The sequence below is a fragment of the Aphelocoma coerulescens genome, chromosome 31 (genome assembly GCF_041296385.1).
Source record: "Aphelocoma coerulescens isolate FSJ_1873_10779 chromosome 31, UR_Acoe_1.0, whole genome shotgun sequence".
NCBI lineage: Eukaryota > Metazoa > Chordata > Aves > Passeriformes > Corvidae > Aphelocoma > Aphelocoma coerulescens.
Genome location: NC_091044.1, coordinates 1,900,881 through 1,908,215, shown reverse-complemented (window position 1 = coordinate 1,908,215; position 7,335 = coordinate 1,900,881).

Below are 7,335 nucleotides of genomic sequence, written 5' to 3'. Positions count from 1 at the left end.
GGCCTGCGCGGGGGGCGGGGCCGGGGGCGGCGGGGGCGGGGCCTGCGCGGGGGGCGGGGCCGGAGCAGCGATGGGGAAGCGGGAGGTGGGCGGGGCTTGAGGAAAGGGGCGGGGCCAAGGCGGAGTGGGCGGGGCGGGATTAATTGGGTGGGAAACGGGGCGGAGCCGAGGGGAACTGGGATGGACTGGGAGGGACTGGGAGGGACTGGGAAGGACTGGGAAGGACTGGGATGGACTGGGAAGGACTGGGAGGGACTGGGAGGGACGAGGGGTCTGGGGAACTGGGAGGGACTGAGAGGGACTGGGAGGGACTGAGAGGGACTGGGAGGGACTGGGAGGGACTGGGAGGGACGAGGGGTCTGGGGAACTGGGAGGGACTGGGAGGGACTGGGAGGGACTGGGATGGACTGGGAGGGACGAGGGGTCTGGGGAACTGGGAGGGACTGGGAGAGACTGGAGTGGACTGGGATGGATTGGAAATGACTGGGAAACTGGAGGGACTGGGATGTTTCGGTGTAGACTGGGAGGGACTGGGAGGGACTGGGAAGGACTGGGAAGGACTGGGAAGGACTGGGAGGTACTGGGAGGGACTGGGAGGGACTGGGAGGGACTGGGAGGGACGAGGGGTCTGGGGAACTGGGAGGGACTGGGAGAGACTGGAGTGGACTGCGATGGATTGGAAATGACTGGGAAACTGGAGGGACTGGGATGTTTCGGTGTAGACTGGGAGGGACTGGGAGGGACTGGGATCAGCAGGAGGAACCAACCGCGGGAAGCAGGAATGACTGGGAGAACTGGGATTGACTGGGGGAAACTGGAAGCAATGGGAGAACCGGGAGCGAGCGCACGAACTGGGACTGACGGTGGAACTGGGGTCGATGGGGAGAACCAGCGTTAACTGGGGAAACTGGGAGCGACTGGGGCAACTGGGACGGGGCTACAGGGACGAGCCAGGACCAGGCGAACTGGGAGAACTGGGAGGAAACTCTGCCCTGTCTCTCAGCGTCCACTCGTCCAGGTCCTGCAGCTGGGGGGTCCTGGGGGTTACTGGGGGGTTCCAGGGGTTACTGGAAGGTCCTGGGGGTTACTGGGGAGGCTCTGGGGGTCCCAGAAAAGGGGGGACCCCCAAATCCCACCTGGCCCTGGCTGCTCTGGGACCCTTCCTCCTCCTCCTCCTCCTGCTGCTGCTGCTCCCTCCGCCCCCGGCGCCGCTTTGGGGGGTTCCCTGGGGGGCACGGGGGGGGTTCAGTGCCCCGGGGGCGTTTTGGGGACCCCCCCACCCCCCATTGCCCCCTCACCCCCGCGGGGCAGCCCCGGCCGGCGCGACACCTCGGCCCATCTGCGGCGCGCGGCCGCCGCCAGCGCCGGCGTGTCCTGCACCTGGGGGGGACACGGTGACACAGGGGACACCCCCGAAACCCCCCCGGCCCCCGGGGGACCCCCCCCCCGAACCCCCAAACCTGCAGGGCGCCCAGGCAGGCGCTGCGGAAGCGGGCGCTGGAGCTGGCGGCCACCACGGCCGTCACCGCGGCCACCGCCAGGGCCTGGGCTCGGGCCACGCGCTGCTGGGCCTGGGAGGGGGGAAATTGGGGGGGTCACGGGGGGCGGGGGGGTGTCAGGGGGACCCCAAAACCCCGCACCCACCTGGTGCTGGCGGCGCAGCCCCCCCAGGACGGGGAGGAGCAGGGCCCGGAGCCCCCGGGCCAGCGCCGGGCGGCTGAGGCGGAACGCGGGGTCCAGCTGGGGCAGGAGCAGCCGGCGCGCCCCTGGGGGCACCCCGAGTTCGGGGGGGGGGCTCCCGGAACCGTGGGGAACCCCCCCAGAGCGGGGGGACACCCCCAGAGCGGGGGGACAACCCCAAAATTATGAGGATACCCCCCCAGAACTTAGGGACACCCCAACGCCTCAGGGACACCCCTGAAGTTTGGGGATCCCCCTCCCCTCCCCCCCGAGCCACGGGGACACCCCCAGATCTTGGGGACACCCCAAAACTGGGGTGGGTCCCCCCCCCCCTTACCTGCGTCGTACCCCCCGAAGGGGTCCCGGTGCCGCAGGAAGAGGAAAACCAGGAGCGTTTTGGGGTCCCCCTCGGGGGGCGTTTGGGGGTCCCCGTCCCCCTCGGGGGGGTCCCAGCGCACCCCAAAGGTGACATCGGGGGGCACCGGCTCTGTGGGGACAAATGGGGGGAGTGAGGGGGGGGAAAACCCTAAAATCCCCCCCCCAAAACAAGCCCTGGAGCACCACGGACCTTCCTCATCCTCACGGGGGTCTCGGGGGTCCGGGGGATTTTTGGGGTTCAGGGGGGTCGCAGCCAGGCCGAAGCCCCCCAAGTCCCCCAGCAGAGAGGGGTCCCCCAGCACAGGGGGGGCCGGGGGGGGCACGGGGACCCCCGCGGGGTCGAACAGGTAAAGGTGGGAAGGTCAAGGAGAACAACGGGGGGGACGGGGGGGGATCCCCAAATCCCCCAGAACCCCAAATCCCACCGGGGCACCCCGAGACCCCCCAGGGAACCCCAATTTTCCCCCCTCCCAGCAACCTGAGACACCTCCTGGGTACCCCAAATCCCTCCCCGGACACCCCAAATCCCACCTGAACGCCCCCAAACACCCCAAATCCCACCCTGGACACCCCAAATCCCCCCTCAAACACCCCCAATCCCACCTGAACACCCCAAATCCCCCCCAAACACCCCCAAATCCCCCTCAAACACCCCCAAACACCCCCCCGTGCCCCCAGCCCCGGATATCTGGAGCTGGCGGAGGGGGGGTCCCGTGCCGGGGGTCCCGGGGGTCCCAGGGGGGCTCAGGGCGCTCACCGGGAGCAGCTCCAGGTCCCCCCCGAAGCCCGCGGCCGCCAGCGGGGGGGGCACCCGCAGCGGCACCGGCACCCCCGGGAACGGCCGGAGGCGGCCGCAGGGCACCCTGGGGGGATGGACCAGTTCGGACCAGTTCGGACCAGGTCGGAGCAGTACAGACCAGTACAGACCAGTACAGACCAGGTCGGAGCAGTCCAGACCGGTCCAGACCAATCCAGACCAGTACGGACCAGTTGAGCTCTGTACACCGCCCGCCACATCCCAGTGTATCCCAGTCCATCCCGGTCTATCCCAGTCCACCCCTGGCAGCCCAGTTCATCCCAGTTCACCCCACTTTGACCCCGTACCAGCCCCACACCCCTCAGCCCAGTTTATCCCAATCTGTCCCAGTCCATCCCACGCCACATCCCAGTATATCCCAGTCTATCCCAGCACCACCCCACCGCATCCCAGTCCCTCCCAGTCCATATCCCAGTCCATCCCAGCCCCATCTCAATCCCTCATGGTCTCTCCCAGCCCATCCCAGTCCCTCCTAGTCCCCTCAAACCATCCCAGTCCCATCCCAGTCCCATCTTAGTCCCATCCCAGTCCCCTCAAACCATCCCAGTCCATCCCAGGCCCATCCCAGTCCCATCCCAGTCTCCTCAAACCATCCCAGTCCCATCCCAGTCCATCCCAGGCCCATCCCAGTCCCATCCCAGTCCCCTCAAACCATCCCAGTCCATCCCAGGCCCATCCCAGTCCCATCCCAGTCTCCTCAAACCATCCCAGTCCCATCCCAGTCCATCCCAGGCCCATCCCAGTCCCATCCCAGTCCCCTCAAACCATCCCAGTCCATCCCAGGCCCATCCCAGTCCCATCCCAGTCCCATCCCAGTCCCCTCAAACCATCCCAGTCCCATCCCAGTCCCATCCCAGTCCCCTCAAACCATCCCAGTCCCCTCAAACCATCCCAGTCCCATCCCAGTCCATCCCAGTCTCCTCAAACCATCCCAGTCCATCCCAGGCCCATCCCAGTCCATCCCAGGCCCATCCCAGTCCTATCTCAGTCCATTCCAGTCCCATCCCAGCCCATCCCAATCCCCTCAAACCATCCCAGTCCCATCCCAGTCCATCCCAGTCCATCCCAGTCCGTACCCAGTGAAGTGCCGGCTCTGCACCCTCAGCCTTGTTCCCGCCTGCGCCCAGGGGGGCTCCGTGCTGGGGGGCACGGAGGGGGGGTACCCCAGTTAGGAGGCCCCAGGAGCTGGTGACCCCAGTTTGGGGGGTCCCCAAGATGGGGAGGGGTCGCTGGGGTGGGGGATTCCCAGTTTGGGTGACCCCAAGGTGGGGGTGTCCCCAGTTTGGGGGGTCCCGGGGGTCTCACCCGAGGGTTCGGGACGTGACGTTCCCATCGATGCTGACACAGAAATGAAACTCGACCTGGGGGGGCTCGGGGGGGTCACTGGGGAACCCCCCCCTTCCCCCCCACTTTTGAGGACCCTCCCAAACCCCCGGGACCCCCAAACCCCCCTGGTACCTCGGGGTGCACGAGGCTGGTCCGGTGCAGGAGCCGCCACAGGGACCCCCGGGCGGGGGGCAACGGGGGGGGGGTGACAGATCTGGGGGGGCACGGAGGGGGTGGGGGTACCCCAATACCCCCCCTAAGAACTGCGTCCAGTTTGGGGGGGGGTCCCAGCCCCATCCCCCCACTCCCCCCGTGTGTTTTGGGGGGTCCCAGCCCCCCCCAGTGACCCCATTTCCCCCCCCGATGTGTTCTGGGGGCTCCCCCCCCCCCCGGTGACCCCATTATTCCCCCCCACCCCCCCCCAAATCCAGGCCACCCCGGACTATTTTTATCCTCCCGCCCCAATTCTCACTCCCGGGGGGCTCTCGGGGCCCCCCCGACCCCAATTCCTCCCTCCCCAAGGTGACTTTGGGCAGCTGGGAAAGACAACAGAGAGGGGGGGGGGGCCCCAAATTGCCCCCAAACCACCCCAAAACTCACCTGGAAGCTCCTTTGCACCTGAGCCCGGGCCAGGGTCCGCCCGCAGCAGGGGGCGAGATTTGGGGGGGCCCTCGGCAGCTCCTGCACCCCCCGGGGGGCTGGGAGGGGATTTTGGGGGGGTTTAGGGGGGGGTTAGAGTGTTTGGGGAGGATTTGGGGGGGATTTAAGGGACCCCCAGTGGGGCTGGGGAGGAGTTCGAGGGGATTTAAGGGGTCCCCAGAGAGATTTTGGAGGGTCTTGGGGGGCTCTTAGAGGAGTTGGGGGTGTTCCTGGGGGGGTCAGGGGGTCCCAGAGAGGTTTTGGGGGGGGGGTCTCCGGGGGGGTTTGGGGGTCTCTTACCCTCCCCCAGTGCTTTGGGGTCGAGGTCACGGCTGAGGGGTCCCGCGGCCGCCACTGGGAACAGGCGGGGGTCAGGGGGGTCTGAGGGGACCCTGGACCCCCCCAGGACCCCCCACCCACCTGTGAGGGTGCAGGGGGGCTCCTCCGGGCCCCCCCCCCGCTGTCAGGGCCACCAGCAGAGCCCCCCCTCGGGGCTCCCCACTTTTGGGGGTCCCCAGGACCACCAGGAGCTGCTCCAGGACCTGCCGGGGTCGGGAGAGGTGGGGAGACCCCAAAAACCCCCAAAACTCGCCCAAAATCCCCTCGGAGCCCCTTTCCCAAGACACCCCCTCATTGCAAGTGGGCCCTGACTCACCCAGAGACCCCCAAAGCCCCACCGGAGGCCTCCCTGGGGACACCCCAAAATTTCCCTCAAACCTCTTTGGGGACCCCCCTCAATCCCCCCAAACCCTCCCTAGTGACCCTTGACCCCTCATAGACACCGCCCCGGAAACCCCCAACTCACTTTGGTGGCCTCACAGCGACCCCTCAGAACTCACATAACCGTCCCCAGGGACCCTCGAAGCTCCCGCAACCCTCTCTAGTGATCCCTGACCCCACAAAAGCCCCCAAAACAGCCCCAAACCCCCCTCGCTCCCTCACCCCCCTCACGGCCTCCTCCGCCATCTTTGCCCTTCCCTCCCCTCAGCCCGCGGGCGCCCCCTAGCGGGCGGGAAGAGCCGGGCGAAAGGCGGGAAAAACCCGCGGGGGGGGGCGTGGCCTCTTCCTTCGTCTCCATGGCAACGCCCGCTGAGGGGGCGTGTCCCGGGGGCGTTGCCGTGGTGACGGCGGCGGGGGCGTGGCCTGCAGGCCCCGCCCCCCCGGGTGTGATGAGCTGCCGCGGTCTCAGCGCGCGCCGCGGCCGCAGCGCAGGTAAGGGGGGGTGGGGGGGTCACACCTGGGGGGGGGAGGGGGGCTCAACCGAGGGGAGACCCCCCCAAAACACCCCAAAACCACCCTCAGAACGCCCCCCCTCCCCCCGCCCGGGGTCCCGCAACCCCCCGGCCCCTCAGATCCCCCCGTGCCCCCTTGCCCCCCCCCGGGCACTGCGGCAGCGGCTCCGCATCCCCGGACAGGCTCCCCCCCCCCCCCAGCGCTGTCCCAGAGGGGGTTTTGGGGACCCCCCCCCCCCCCAAATTGGCGTGTTTGTGTCCGCCGGGCCCCCCCGGGGCCCCCCCGCGCTGCGGGCGCTGATCCCCGTTAAGAGCATTAACGGGGGGGGCAGCGGGGGGGGAGCGGGGGGCTCTGGGGGGGCTCTGGGGAGGCGGGGGGGGGGGGGCTTGGAGGAGTTTCGGGGGTCCCCGAGAGGAATTTGGGGCGCTCAGGGTTTGTTAGAGAGGATTTGGGGGCGCTCAGGGTGACCCGGAGAGTTTTGGGGAGGGAGCGCCAGTGATGGGGGGGGAGGGGGGACTTGGAGGAGTTTTGGGGGTCCCGGAGTGGATTTGGGGGGGCTCGGGGGTCGTTGGAGAGAATTTGGGGGGGCTCAGGGTGACCCGGAGAGTTTTTGGGAGGGGGGCTCTAGGGAAGATGGGGGGGGGGGCTTGGAGGAGTTTTGGGGGGTCCCGCAGAGGATTTGGGGGGTCCCGGGGGGGGTCAGGGGGGATTTGAAGGATCTGGGGGGGGGGGGGGGCCTCGGAAGTCCTTGAAGAGGAGCGGGGGATTTGGGGGGGGGGTCTCTGCTGGTTTGGGGGGGTCTGGGTTTAATTTGGGGGGGTCTTTACTGAAGGTGAAGTTTGTTGAAGGGTTTGGGGGGTCTCCATTAATTTGGGGAGGGCCCCTGTTAATTGGGGGGGTCCCTGTTAATTGGGGGGGTTTCCATTAATTTGGGGAGGGTCCCTGTTAATTGGGGGGGGGTCCCTGTTGATTGGGGAGGGGTCCCTGTTAGTTGGGGTGCTCCCTGTTGATTGGGGGGGTCCCTGTTAATTGGGGGAGGTCCCTGTTAATTGGGGGGGGGGGGTCCCTGTTAATTAGGGGGGGGTCTCTGTTAACTTGCAGAGTCCTTTATTAATTTCGGGAGGGATCTCTCTTAATTCCGGGGGGGGGGGTTCCCCCTTCATTTGGGGGGTCCCCCCCATTAACCCCTCCTTCCCCGCGGGTCACTTTGCTGGGGGGGAGGGGAGGGGGGGAGGTCACCCCCTCTGTGCCCCCCCCTCCCA